Source organism: Eretmochelys imbricata, chromosome 6, assembly GCF_965152235.1.
Source record: "Eretmochelys imbricata isolate rEreImb1 chromosome 6, rEreImb1.hap1, whole genome shotgun sequence".
Taxonomy (NCBI): Eukaryota; Metazoa; Chordata; order Testudines; family Cheloniidae; genus Eretmochelys; species Eretmochelys imbricata.
Window position 1 is genome coordinate 15,186,551 of NC_135577.1, and position 13,842 is coordinate 15,200,392.

Sequence of the window (13,842 nt, forward strand, 5' to 3'; positions counted from 1 at the left end):
AAAATTCTTCATCTTTTGACTGTTTGAATTCTTATTTTTTTTCTCATTTTAATTACCACTAGTAAGTGGTCCACTCCCACACATGCCTCCTTCCTGCTCTGTACATCCTCTAAAGTTCTGCTCCTTTTGTGCTGAATTGTAACGTGATCCAACTGGTTCCCTTTTCTGTGATTCGATCACCTCCATCTCTGCTACCTTGTGAAATTACAGACTGTAACTCCCCTGTACATATATCTTTACCTGCTTTAACCTCTCATTTCTTTTTCTGAGGGTTTTTCTACACAGGAATGGAAGCCTAGGGTTAGTGGGACTTGAGTCACCTGACCTGTGTCTAGAAGCCCTGAGCTTGTGCATCTACTCTGCAGTTTAACCCTAGGTTAAGAATTTTCTGACCTTTGCTTGAACCTAGGACTCTGGCACCCACACTGCAGTGCACAGACCCCAGTCAAAGTAACCCTATCCCAGAGTGCCTAGCGCCCGCTCCCCCTCCAGTGTCAACACTCCAGCGCTACAAATGTGTTACACTGTGGGAAAACTCTCCAGCCCACACTATTTCCTAACTCTGACGGTGCTGTCGATGGGACTCAGGTGCCCATAAGGACACACGAGTCCAGAAACTGCATAATTAGCTCCTTTGCTGTCTGTCTCAGTACAATGACTGCAGTTTGTCAAGACACTGAACTACCATCTAATCTGAGAACTGGGCTCTCCATCTCTACGCTGAGTCACACTGGCAGGAAAATGCCCGTGTGCTCCTGTTCTGAGGATAATTAGGACGTCAGTCTCCAGGGCTCTCAAACTATTCAAATGAAACTTTTCAATTTTTAATTTTTAAAGTGGGTTGTTCAATTAAGGTGCTTTTGTCTGGTTGGGTTTTTTTATTTATTTTTGTCTGTTTTGAAGTTTGACATAAAATGTAGGTTTCAGAGGAAAAACACACCCCCACCCCAGGCTGGCTACTGCTAGCTATGGAGCAGTGAAGTGTATCCCCAGGGCTTGGGGTGCAGTGTGCTCCACCATCCCGCCACAGCCCAGGAGGCAGGAATAAGGGATCTGAGGGAGTCTGTGGGGAAGTTTAGAGGCTGGCACCCTCTCACTGCCCTCACAGTGCACGATGCCTGGACACCTCTGCGCACACAGCCTCAGACCAGCTGATTGGTATTTTAGTAGAGTTCAAAGTAGATGTATAAGAATGTATGTAGTATTTAAACTTCATGAAAATCTGGTGGGATACAGCATGCATTGTTTTAACTTATCTGTACCCTGTTCTAATGTAATAGCAAACATTTGCATTGTATATGGCTTTGTAAGGAAGTAACTCATCAAACAAGAAAGAAGCTGTGTGTAATGCAAATTAAGAACTCTAACAGACAGGGCAAGATTTACACCTTAAACGTCCCTAGGCACAGCATCTTCAGCGCCCCGCCGCCCGAGATACCTGCTCCACAGCCCCCTACCACAACTGCACAGCACCCTGCACACACACACACCCCCACTGTCCAGCGCCCACCGCACATCCCCACTACCTCAATTGCCCAGTGCCCCACACAGATCCCCAACTATCCAACGCCCCAACACACACAGACCTCCTCTGCCCCACAGTGCCCAACACTCCCCAAAACTTCCCACTGTTCAGCAGCCCCCACTCCCTCACTGCCCAGCATCCCCGAACAAGCCCCCGCAGAGACCCACTCTCCCTTACCCTGCCCCCCCGGCCACCTCACCTGCACTGCTGGGAGGTGACTTTGTCTGCCAGGCTGAGCCGACAGCGCGGCCAGGGCCGTTTGGGGATTGCTCTGGCCTCTTGGGAATGGTGCAATTAGCCAGGATGAAGAAGGAGCAAGAGCAGGAGCGAGGCCTGCCCAGGCCGGGCTCCCTCAGGACCTATTTGCCTGGCAGGACCTCCTGCGTAGGTCTGCTGAGCTCTTCCCCTGCCACAGCGGCTGCTTCGCCTTCCCTGTTGGCAGGAGCGCTCCAGCAGCGCTGTGTGGGGCCATCTCCCACACAGGCAACCCCGCCCTCTGGTGGGGTCCGGGAGTGTCAAACTTTAAATTTTTAGGCGCCCTGAGGCAGTTGCCGTCTTTGCCTAATCGGAAATACAGCCCGGTTAACAGAAAGGTGTTAATTCCTCCTATGTACATCTTCTAAAGTTCTGCTCCATTTGTGCTGAATTGTAACATGATCAATCTGGTTCTCTGTTCTGTGATCTGATCACCTCCATCTCTGCTACCTTTTGAAATTATAGAACGTAACTCCCCTGTACCTATATTTTTACCTGCTTTAACCTCTCAGTAACTTCCATTTCCTTTTCTTGGGGTAGGTCTACACAGGAATGGAAGCCTAGGGTTAGTGGGACTGGAGTCACCTGACCTGTGTCTGGAAACCCTGAGCTTGTGCATCTACTCTGCAGTTTAACCCAAGGTTAAGAATTTTCTGACCTGTACTTGAACCTAGGACTCTGGTGCCCACACTGCAGTGCACAGACCCCAGTCAAAGTACCCTACCCCAGAGTGTCTAGTACCCGCTCCCCCTTCCAGTGTGGACACTCTAGCTCTACAAATGTGTTGCACTGTGGGAAAACTCTACTGCAGAGCAATGAAGTGGATCCCCAGGGCTTGAGGTGCAGTGTGCTCCATCATCCCGCCACAGCCCAGGAGACAGGGATAAGGGATCCCCGGGACTCTGTGGGGAAGTTTAGAGGCTGGCTCCCACTCACTGCTCTCACAGTACATGCTGCCTGGACACCTCTGCACACACAGCCCCAGGGAGGGCAGGGGGAGCCCATGAGAAAGGGACTGTGAGGCTGTCTTTCAAAGGGGGAAGGAGCGGCAGGGCTCTCAGCTCAGCATGGCTGGGGAAGGGATGACCCCCAACATCCTGGCAGCCACAGGCAAGAACTTTATTTCTCCCAGTGGATGCTCCACCTCACCTGCAATGGGGCCCACCCTGGCATGCAATGGGTGACCAGCCACAGGGCACGGAACTGCTATGGCTGGAGGGTGCTGAGCACCCCCCTATTTTTTTTCTGTGGGTGCTTGAGCCCCGGAGCATCCATGGAGCCAGTGCCGATGCTGGCAGCTGCCTCCCATCAGTCAGCATTGCTCCCTGCTTCGGACAAGCTCTGCAGAGCAGCGAGGAGGAGCCATAGACAGAGTTACCACAGCAGGAAGCTATGGGGAGGTTTTGGGACTGGGTCCCACTCGCTGCCCTGACAGTGAACAATGCCCAGGCACCCTGCACACACAGCCCAGGGAGTGCAGGGAGGCCAGAGAGCGGAGTGGGGACGAAGCTGCTGCCCTATTGGGATGGGGAACAGCTGGGTGTTAGGGATCATCCTGCCCGGGCCGTGCTGAGCTGGGAGCTCTGCCCTCCCTGGGGCTGTTTGTGCAGGGGCACCTGGGCAGCATGAACCAAAATCTGGCTGTGCTCTTGGGACCAGGAAACAGCTCTCTTTGCAAAAAGCTTATCATAGAATATCAGGGTTGGAAGGGACCTCTGGAGCTCATCCAGTTCAACCCCCTGCTCAAAGCAGGACCGATCCCCAATTAAATCATCCTAGTCAGGGCTTTGTCAAGCCTGACCTTAAAAACTTCTAAGGAAGGAGATTCCACCACCTCCCTAGGTAACTCATTCCAGTCTTTCACCACCCTCCTAGTGAAAAAGTTTTTCCTAATATCCAACCTAAATCTCCCCCACTGCAACTTGAGACCATTACTCCCTGTTCTGTCATCCGCTACCACTGAGAATAGTCTAGAGCCATCCTCTTTGGAACCACCTTTCAGGTAGTTGAAAGCAGCTATCAAATCTCCCCTCATTCTTCTCTTCTGTAGACTAAACAATCCAAGTTCCCTCCGCCTCTCCTCAAAAGTCATGTATTCCAGTCCCCTAATCATTTTTGTTGCCCTCCGCTGGACTCTCTCCAATTTTTCCACATCCTTCTTGTAGCGTGGGGCCCAAAACTGGACACACTACTCCAGATGAGGCGTCACGAATGTTGAATAGAGGGGAATTTTCACGTTCCTCGATCTGCTGGCAATGCCCCTACTTATACATCCCAAAATGCCATTGGCCTTCTTGGCTACAAGGGCACACTGTTGACTCATATCCATCTTCTCGTCCACTAACCCAGGAACTTATCCTTGCAACAAAGCCCGTTGCCAATTGTGCCCACATATCTATTCAGGGGACACCATCACAGGGCCTAATAACATCAGCCACACTATCAGAGGCTCGTTCACCTGCACATCCACCAATGTGATTTATGCCATCATGTGCCAGCAATGCCCCTCTGCCATGTACATTGGTCAAACTGGACAGTCTCTACGTAAAAGAATAAATGGACACAAATCAGATGTCAAGAATTATAACATTCATAAACCAGTCGGAGAACACTTCAATCTCTCTGGTCACGCAATCACAGACATGAAGGTCGCTATCTTAAAACAAAAAAACTTCAAATCCAGACTCCAGCGAGAAACTGCCGAATTGGAATTCATTTGCAAATTGGATACTATTAATTTAGGCTTAAATAGAGACTGGGAGTGGCTAAGTCATTATGCAAGGTAGCCTATTTCCTCTTGTTTTTTCCTACCCCCCCCCCAGATGTCCTGGTTTAACTTGGATTTAAACTTGGAGAGTGGTCAGTTTGGACGAGCTATTACCAGCAGGAGAGTGAGTCTGTGTGTGTATGGGGGTGGGTTTTTGGAGGGGGGTGAGGGAGTGAGAGAACCTGGATTTGTGCAGGAAATGGCCTAACTTCATTATCATGCACATTGTGTAAAGAGTTGTCACTTTGGATGGGCTATCACCAGCAGGAGAGTGAATTTGTGTGGGGGGGTGGAGGGTGAGAAAACCTGGATTTGTGCTGGAAATGGCCTAACCTGACGATTACTTTAGATAAGCTATTACCAGCAGGACAGTGGGGTGGGAGGAGGTATTGTTTCATATTCTCTGTGTATATATAAAGTCTGCTGCAGTTTCCACAGTATGCATCTGATGAAGTGAGCTGTAGCTCACGAAAGCTCATGCTCAAATAAATTGGTTAGTCTCTAAGGTGCCACAAGTACTCCATTTCTTTTCTCGTCCACTGTAACCCCTCGGTCCTTTTCTGCAGAACTGCTGCCGAGCCACTCGGTCCCTAGTCTGTAGCGGTGCATGGGATTCTTCCTTCCTAAGTGCAGGACTCTGCACTTGTCCTTGTTGAACCTCACCAGATTTCTTTTGGCCCAATCCTCCAATTTGTCTAGGTCCCTCTGGATCCTATCCCTACCCTCCAGAGTATCTACCTCTCCTCCCAGTTTAGTGTCATCTGCAAACCTGCTGAGGGTGCAATCCACACCATCCTCCTCATCATTAATGAAGATACTGAACAAAACCGGCCCGAGGACCGACCCTTGGGGCACTCTGCTTGATACCGGCTGCCAACTAAACATGGAGCCATTGATCACTACCTGTTGAGCCCGACAATCTAGCCAACTTTCTATCCACCTTATAGTCCATTCACTCCAGCCCATACTTCTTTAACTTGCTGGCAAGAATACTGTGGGAGACTGTGTCAAAAGCTTTGCTAAAGTCAAGGAACAACACGTCCACTGCTTTCCCCTCATCCACAGAGCCAGTTATCTCATCATAGAAGGCAATTAGATTAGTCAGGCATGACTTGCCCTTGGTGAATCCATGCTGACTGTTCCTGATCACTTTCCTCTCCTCTAAGTGCTTCAGAATTGATTCCTTGAGGACCTGCTCCATGATTTTTCCAGGGACTGAGGTGAGGCTGACTGACCTGTAGTTCCCAGGATCCTCCTTCTTCCCTTTTTAAAAGATGGGCACTACATTAGCCTTTTTCCAGTCGTCCGGGACCTCCCTCAATGGCCATGAGTTTTCAAAGATAATGGCCAATGGCTCTGCAATCACATCCACCAACTCCTTTAGCACTCTCGGATGCAGCGCATCCGGCCCCATGGACTTGTGCTCGTCCAGCTTTTCTAAATAGTCCAGGACCACTTCTTTCTCCACTGAGGGCTGGTCACCTCCTCCCCATGCTGTGCTGCCCAGTGCAGCAGTCTGGGAGCTGACCTTGTTCGTGAAGACAGAGGCAAAAAAAGCATTGAGTACATTAGCTTTTTCCACATCCTCTGTCACTAGGTTGCCTCCCTCATTCAGTAAGGGGCCCACACCTCCCTTCACTTTCTTCTTGTTGCTAACATACCTGAAGAAACCCTTCCTGTTACTTTTAACATCTCTTGCTAGCTGGAACTCTAGGTGTTATTTCGCCTTTCTGATTTCACTCCTGCATGCCCAAGCAATATTTTTATACTCTTCCCTGGTCGTTTGTCCAATCTTCCACTTCTTGTAAGCTTCTTTTTTGTGTTGAAGATCAGCAAGGATTTCACTGTGAAGCCAAGCTGGTCACCTGCCATATTTACTATTCTTTCTACACATCGGGATGGTTTGTCCCTGTAACCTCAATAAGGATTCTTTAAAATACAGCCAGCTCTCCTGGACTCCTTTCCCCCTCACGTTATTCTCCCAGGGGATCCAGCCCATCAGTTCCCGGAGGGAGTCAAAGTCTGCTTTTCTGAAGTCCAGGGTCTGTATTCTGCTGCTCTCCTTTCTTCCCTGTGTTAGGATCCTGAACTCGACCATCTCATGGTCATTGCCTCCCAGGTTCCCATCCACTTTAGTTTCCCCTACTAATTCTTCCTGGTTTGTGAGCAGCAGGTCAAGAAGAACTCTGCCCCTAGTTGGTTCCTCCAGCACTTGCACCAGGAAATTCTCTCCTACACTTTCCAAAAACTTCCTGGATTGTCGGTGCACCGCTGTATTGCTCTCCCAGCAAATATCAGGGTGACTGAAGTCTCCCATGAGAACCAGGGCCTACGATCTAGTAACTTCCGTGAGTTGCCAGAAGAAAGCCTCGTCCACCTCATCCCCCTGGTCCGGTGGTCTATAGCAGACTCCCACCACGACTTCACCCTTGTTGCTCACACTTCTAAACTTAATCCAGAGACACTCAGGTTCTTCTGCAGTTTCATACTGGAGCTCTGAGCAGTCATACTGCTCTCTTACATACAATGCAACTCCCCCACCTTTTCTGCCCTGCCTGTCCTTCCCGAACAGTTTATATCCATCCATGACAGTACTCCAGTCATGTGAGTTATCCCACCAAATCTCTGTTATTCCAATCACATAATAATTCCTCCACTGTGCCAGGACTTCCAGTTCTTCCTGCTTGTTTCCCAGGCTTCTTGCATTTGAGATAATTTGCTGTTTGTCCTGCTTTCTTAGTATGAGGCAGGAGCTCTCCCCTCTTGCACTCTCCTGCTCGTGCTTCCTCCCGGTATCCCACATCCCCACTTACCTCAGGGCTTTGGTCTCCTTCCCCCGGTGAACCTAGTTTAAAGCCCTTCTCACTAGGTTAGCCAGCCTGCTTGCGAAGATGCTCTTCCCTCTCTTCGTTAGGTCAAGCCCATCTCTGCCTAGCACTCCTCCTTCTTGGAATACCATCCCATGGTCAAGGAATCCAAAGCCTTCTCTCCGACACCACGTGCATAGCCATTCGTTGACAATTTACCATGTATTAATTATTAACTCAGGCCTTGTCTTCATTACCAAGTTTTGTCACCAAAAACTGCCTTTTGGCGACAAAACAGCAAGAGCGTACACACTCCAATGGGACTTTTGTCATGAAAAATGCCCAGTTTTGGCAACAAAAAACTTCCATCCCTATGAGAGACTTTTTTTCTTTTTCCCTCCCTTTATTGTCGACAAACATCCAGTGTACACACCATGCCTGGATTTTTTGCTTTTATTGGCCTCCAGGAAGTGTCCCACAATCCCCATGATACCGCTTTGGTCAGCAATTTGAACTCCACAGCCCTGCTGCCAGGTTAACAATAATCCACCCCTCCCCCTTGGCAAGCCCTGAGAATTTTAAATCCCATTTCCTGCTTGCTGGATCACCATGGAGAGGTCTCCTGGCATCTTCCCAGGTGAGCAAGACTGGCTATCGCACCAAACACACTCCCACTTGGACCACTGCAGAGCTGTTGGATCTGATCAATATATGGGGAGAGGAGTTTGTTCAGTCACAGTTGCAACTGACCCATAGGAATCAGGACACATATGGGCACATTTCTTGAGGCTTGTGTGAAAAGGGCTATGATCGGGATGCGCTACAGTGCAGAGCGAAGATAAAGGAGCTGAGTCAGGTGTATCATAAGGCGAGGGAGGCAAACCATCGCTCCGATGCTGCACCTAAGACCTGCCATTTCTATAAGGAGCTGAATGCTATCCTCGGTGGTGACCCCACCTCCATTGCCGAGAGCCCTGTGGATACTTCAGAGGGCACGGGGGAAGCGGAAAGAGAACCTAACGCAGAGGCTGAAATTATTGATGAAAAGGTTGAGCTAGAAGAGGATGTGGAGCTCCCAGCAGCGTTGCCCAGTGGGGCAGGCAGCCAGGGACTGCTCTCCACACCTGAAGTGCATAGCAAGCAGGAAGCAGGAGATGAGACACAGGGGGTAAGTGGCTGTTGCTTGTGGCATGCTGAAGCGGGTGTAGGGAATTGAAAAGCGGGAGACAGGCTGTGTTTCTGTGAGCTGGACATTGCCCTGTGTAGCTAATCGGTATGCCAAGCAGGGTGTTGATGGACATCAAGATCTCCATGGAATCCTCCATAGAGATGCTCTGGAAAGTTTCCCAGAGGTACTTGTTAATCCTCTGCCGCAGGTTCCATGGCAGTGCAGCCTTGTTCCTTCTTCCACCGTAGGAAACTGTCCCATGTCATTCATCCATCACTTGTGTAGGGACCAAAGCGGCACATAACTGAGCAGCATATAGACCAGGGCGAAAGTCGCAAACATGCAGTCGTTGTACCCTGGTTTCCCTGCTTACCCACAGCAGTGAGATGTCTGCTAGAAGGGTGCCCGCCTGTGGAAAAGTGTGGGATAATTTTAGAATGAGTTCCCTGCAAAGTTGAACTGCAAGCCGTGATTGTGTCTTTTGTCCATTCGCACATCCCCACTCTCTCCAATCCCAACACTCACCATGATTTGGGTGCTTGCAGAGATGTGTGCCTGGCTAGAGTCAGTGAGAAAATGATTGCTATTACTTGCAAAAGGTGCTTGTTTCAATCGTTTGCTGGAATGCAAGAATCCCTCTTCTGTGCGTTGTCCACAGTAGCTGAGACTTTGAGAAACACACCACGCACCCTTGCCGACCATCTGTGGCAGATAAGAAAGAGGCCAAGACGCAGCAAAGAAGATATATTCAGAGAGGTGCTGCAGCGCTCTGTCACAGACACAAGGAAATGAAAGGAGGGCTGGGAAGCTGAAAAGCAGGACAGAAAAGGGAATTAAGCATTTGCTAGGGAAGCGACTGAGTGGATGATAAAAGTGATGGAGGATCAGACAGAGATGCTCAAGTCTTTAATAAAACTTCAGAGTGAACAGATCTGGGGTCGACCTCCAATGCAGCATGTGCATATGCACAATTCTTTGTCAAGCAACCCCCCTCCCCCCACGCCCACACATTCCTTTTCACTTTGTGGTGCTCCTCAGTTTCCTCATCACTCCACCTCCTCTCACAGCTTGGACAATGATAGCTGTGTTCTACAAAATCGCATAGCAATCAATTCAGTCGCAGGTACAGGCTTCTAAAGCATTTTCTTGCATAGATATCTGGCCCCAAAATTTTGTATGGGATGCACCAGGGAAGCAACTCCAAAGCAGACATGTGTTACTGCCCCTCATTGTCAAAGTGGTTCCTCAAAGCCTCTCTGATGTTAATAGCAGCCCTCTGGCCTCCTCTGATAGCCCTGGCATCTGGCAGATCAAACTCTGCAGCCAAGCGCTCTGCCTCAGAGCTCCACATGTGAGCAAACATTTCACCCTTAGATTCACACAGATTATGCAAAGTGCAGCACACGGCTATGACCATGGGAATATTATCCTCAGTAAGGTTTAGCCTGCCATAGAGACACCTCCAGCACGCCTTCAATCTGCCAAAGGCACATTTGACTACCATGCAGCACCTGCTCAGCCTGTTGTTAAAACACTCCTTGCTGCTGTCCAGCTGCCCTGTGTAAGGTTTCATGAGCCAGAGCTGTAAGAGGTAAACTGGGTCTGCCAGGATTACTATGGGCATTTCCACATCCCCCACTGTGATCTTGTGGTCTGGAAAGAAAGTCTCCACTTGCAGCTTTCTGTACAGGCCACTGTTCCTGAAGATGCATGTGTCACGCACCTTTCCAGATCAGCTTGCACTGATGTCTGTGAAACGCCCACAAGTGATCCACAAGCACTTGCAACACCACCGAGAAGTATCCCTTCCTATTGATGTACTCTGATGCAAGGTGGTCTGGCACTAAAATTGGAATATGTGTGCCATCTATCGCACCGCCACAGTTAGGAAAACCCATCTCTGCAAAGCCATCCACTATTTCATGCACATTTCCCAGAGTCACAATCCTCCATAGTAGGATGCCATTTATTGCCCTACACACTTGGCAGTAATACATCCCCAAAGTGGACTTTCCCACTCCAAACTGATTTGCGACTGAGCAGTAGCAGTCTGGATTCGCCAGCTTCTACACAGTGATTGCCACACACTTCTCTACCAAAAGGGCAGCTCTCATTCTGGTCACCTTGCGCTGCAGGTCATGGGCCAGCTCAGCACATAGCTCCAGGAAGGTTGCTTTTGCATCCTAAAGTTCTGTACCCACTGGTCGTCATCCCACACCTGCAAGACAATGCGATCCGACCAATCAGTGCTGGTTTTGCTAGCCCAAAAGCGACGGTCTACCCTATGCAGTTGCTCTGTGAAAGCAAAAAGCACTGATAAATTATATCATGCAGAATGTCGGAAGCCTGCAAGGCTTCCTCTGTCAGTAACTTCGTGATTAACTGTGCTGCCATGTGCGAGGTCTTCATGACACTTAAAGGCGCATAGCAGAGAAGTGTGGGATCCATCCTTTCTCACTGAAGATGGTGGAGCGCACTGCAAAGATTGACAGTTGGAAAAATGGCGGAAAAGGAGATGCACCACACTCCGTTCCTCCTTCCCACAACACCTACTGACAGATGGACACAGTGCACAGTGCATTGCTAACACTGTCGATGATGGTGCCCCGAATGTGGACACAATCTGTCAACAGAGGGAGCGAGTGTAAACACACTTTGGCAACTTTGCTTTTGTCAATTTTTTCATGTCGACATTAGTTTCATCGACAAAACTTGGTAGTGTAGACAAGCCTATAGGATTTTTTTTTAAATAATTAAGATCAGAGTTTTCAGATATCTCCAGAGTTTTCAGATATCTACAACATTCCAAAAGAATTATGCTGCCATTAACACCTATGTAAACTTTGTTTGAAAAGTAATCATGCAAATGTCATCAGCTAGGCTTATCCACATGTTTTTGCTCCAGTATGCATTCACTGAAGCCTGCAAATGACTACACATGGGAGCCCTCTGCATGCATAACTGTTTGTAGGATCAGTATCTAAGAGAGAGTAAATAGCATGAAAGCAGCTTCTTAAAGCAACACCAATCAAAATAAAGTCACAGATCTATTTCTTTCAACTTTGGATTGCTGTACTTTACCCATAAAATCACTACAGCAGAAAGATCAAAGCGTTTTTTCACTTTGTTCACTGTGTGGACTTGATAGCAGTTTAAAGCCTGATCTTGAGTTTATTAAGACCTCACTGCAACCTAATCAGCAGTCTGCACTCTTTCAAAAAAGATTCATAGTCATATAACCTCCTCAGAACTCTAGGAAGAGGACAGATTATTAACACTTATCTAAAAAAGCAGCCTAAATGCTTTACAATAGAAAAACACCATGTCAAGGTTCCTTCCCCACTCTGAACTCCAGGGTACAGATGTGGGGACCCGCATGAAAGACCCTCGAAGCTTATTTTTACCAGCTTAGGTTAAAACTTCCCCAAGGCACAGATTTCTTTTTTGCCTTGGGATCACTGCCACCACCAAGTGATTTAACAAACAATCAGCGAAAGGACCACTTAGAGTCCTCTTGCCCCAAAATATTCCCCCAAGCCTACACCCCCTTTCCTGGGGAAGACTTGAGCATATATCCTCACCAATTGGTTACAAAGTGAGTACAGACCCAAATCCCTGGGTCTTAGAACAATGGGAAAAAATCAGTCAGTTCTTAAAAAGAAGGATTTTATTTAAAGAGAAAAAGGTAAAAGAATCATCTCTGTAAACTTAGGCTGGTAGTCAACCTTACAGAGTAGCAGAAAATTCAAAGAGCACAGAGGAACCCCCTCTAGCCTTAGTTTCAAAGTTACAACAAAACAGGGATAAACCTCCCTCTAGCAAAGGGAAAATTCACAAGTTGAGAAAACAAAGATAAACTAATACGCCTTGCCTGGCTGTTACTTACAAGTTTGAAATATGAGAGACTTGTTCAGAAAGATTTGGAGAACATGGATTGATGTCCGGTCCCTCTTAGTCCCAAGAGCGAATGACCACAGAAACAAAGAAGCCAAAACAAAGCCTCTTCCCCGCCCCCACCCCGCCAGATTTGAAAGTATCTTTTGTCCCCATTGGTTCCTTTGGTCAGGTGCCAACCAAGTTACTTGAGCTTCTTAACCCCTTACAGGTAAGGAGGAATTTTAGGCTACCCTTATGGTTATGACACACCAATGCAAATGAAGACAGATCCTGCATTAAGATCTGCTAATGCAGAATCCCTCAGCCATCTTTACCTCTCTGCTCTGACTCTGTCTCCCACCCGTCTCGCCCCAGTCCCAGCCCCCGCCCCCTGCAGCCAGCCGAGAAGCTGCCAGCCTACCCAACCTGTCTCCCCCTACCGCGAAGTCAAGAAGCTGCTGGCCTGCCCAGGCTATCTCCCCCCAGCCCCCTGCAGCCAGCCTCTGTCCCTGCTAGATCCAGCCCAGCTCCCTCTTCCCTGGAAAAAGGCACACCGGCCTGCAGTCAGAGACATGCTGGGAACTGCAGCCATCACATTCTGAAAACAGCTGAACCAGCTTCCAGCAAACAGATGATTGGCCAGATGGGGAGAGCTGATTGATTTAGTCACAGAAACCCCTTCTAAAACTACTGGCCCCTAAATCCAGAGAGTGCCTCTTGACGACAGCAGGGCTCCAGAGGTGGGAAATGCTTTTAGGAGCACACCAATGCGAACTTGCATTTGAGTCAGGGCTGTCTCCTAGGGGGGCAGATACATTGTCCAGGCTGTCCTGGTGTAAAGCAAGCAGGAAACATCACGTGTTTGATACGCTTTACCTAAGTACTGTGCTCAGATAACAGTAAGAGTAGAATCTAGAAGTTCATCTTGTAGGCAGCCTTAGCTATTGCGACAAAGTCAGGCCGGACGGCTGCAAGATGGTGGGGAAGGCAGAGGTGTAAGACCTAGAATGTTAAAGGCCCTCTTCTCTATAAGGTGATAAGGGCTTACATCAGGTCTATTAGGAACACATGGAGTCAGTTAAGGGCTGCCTGAGACCTTTTAAAACCAGGAGGGAGAGGGAGACGGAAAAAGAGGCAAGCCACTACCAGGCTAGTGGCAGCGGGGAGAAAGCTTTGCCAGGACGGGAGGCTGCGCTCCTCCCCATAGGGGAAGCAGACAAGCCTAAGTGCCTTCTAGGGGAAGAACCGACACCCTGGGGCAAACTACAGGGCAACACCCAGCCCCAGCAAGGAGGCAGGGGAAGCTATCACCCTTTGTTTTTGTGTTTATGGGACTATTCCCTTCTGTTTGGTGGAGGATCATGCTACAGGCCTACCCTGAGGCCTACTCAGGAAACAGCCAAAGAAGCACAGAAGGGGAGAGGACAAAAACTGCCCAGAGTGG

General features: G+C 48.8%; 1 protein-coding gene across 2 annotated transcripts in view; it reads right to left on the minus strand.

Annotated features, from left to right (window-relative positions):
* The window catches only part of LOC144267148 (NACHT, LRR and PYD domains-containing protein 12-like), a 355,964-nt gene that overhangs the window by 195,103 nt on the left and 147,019 nt on the right, over positions 1-13,842 (minus strand). The window lies entirely within an intron of this gene.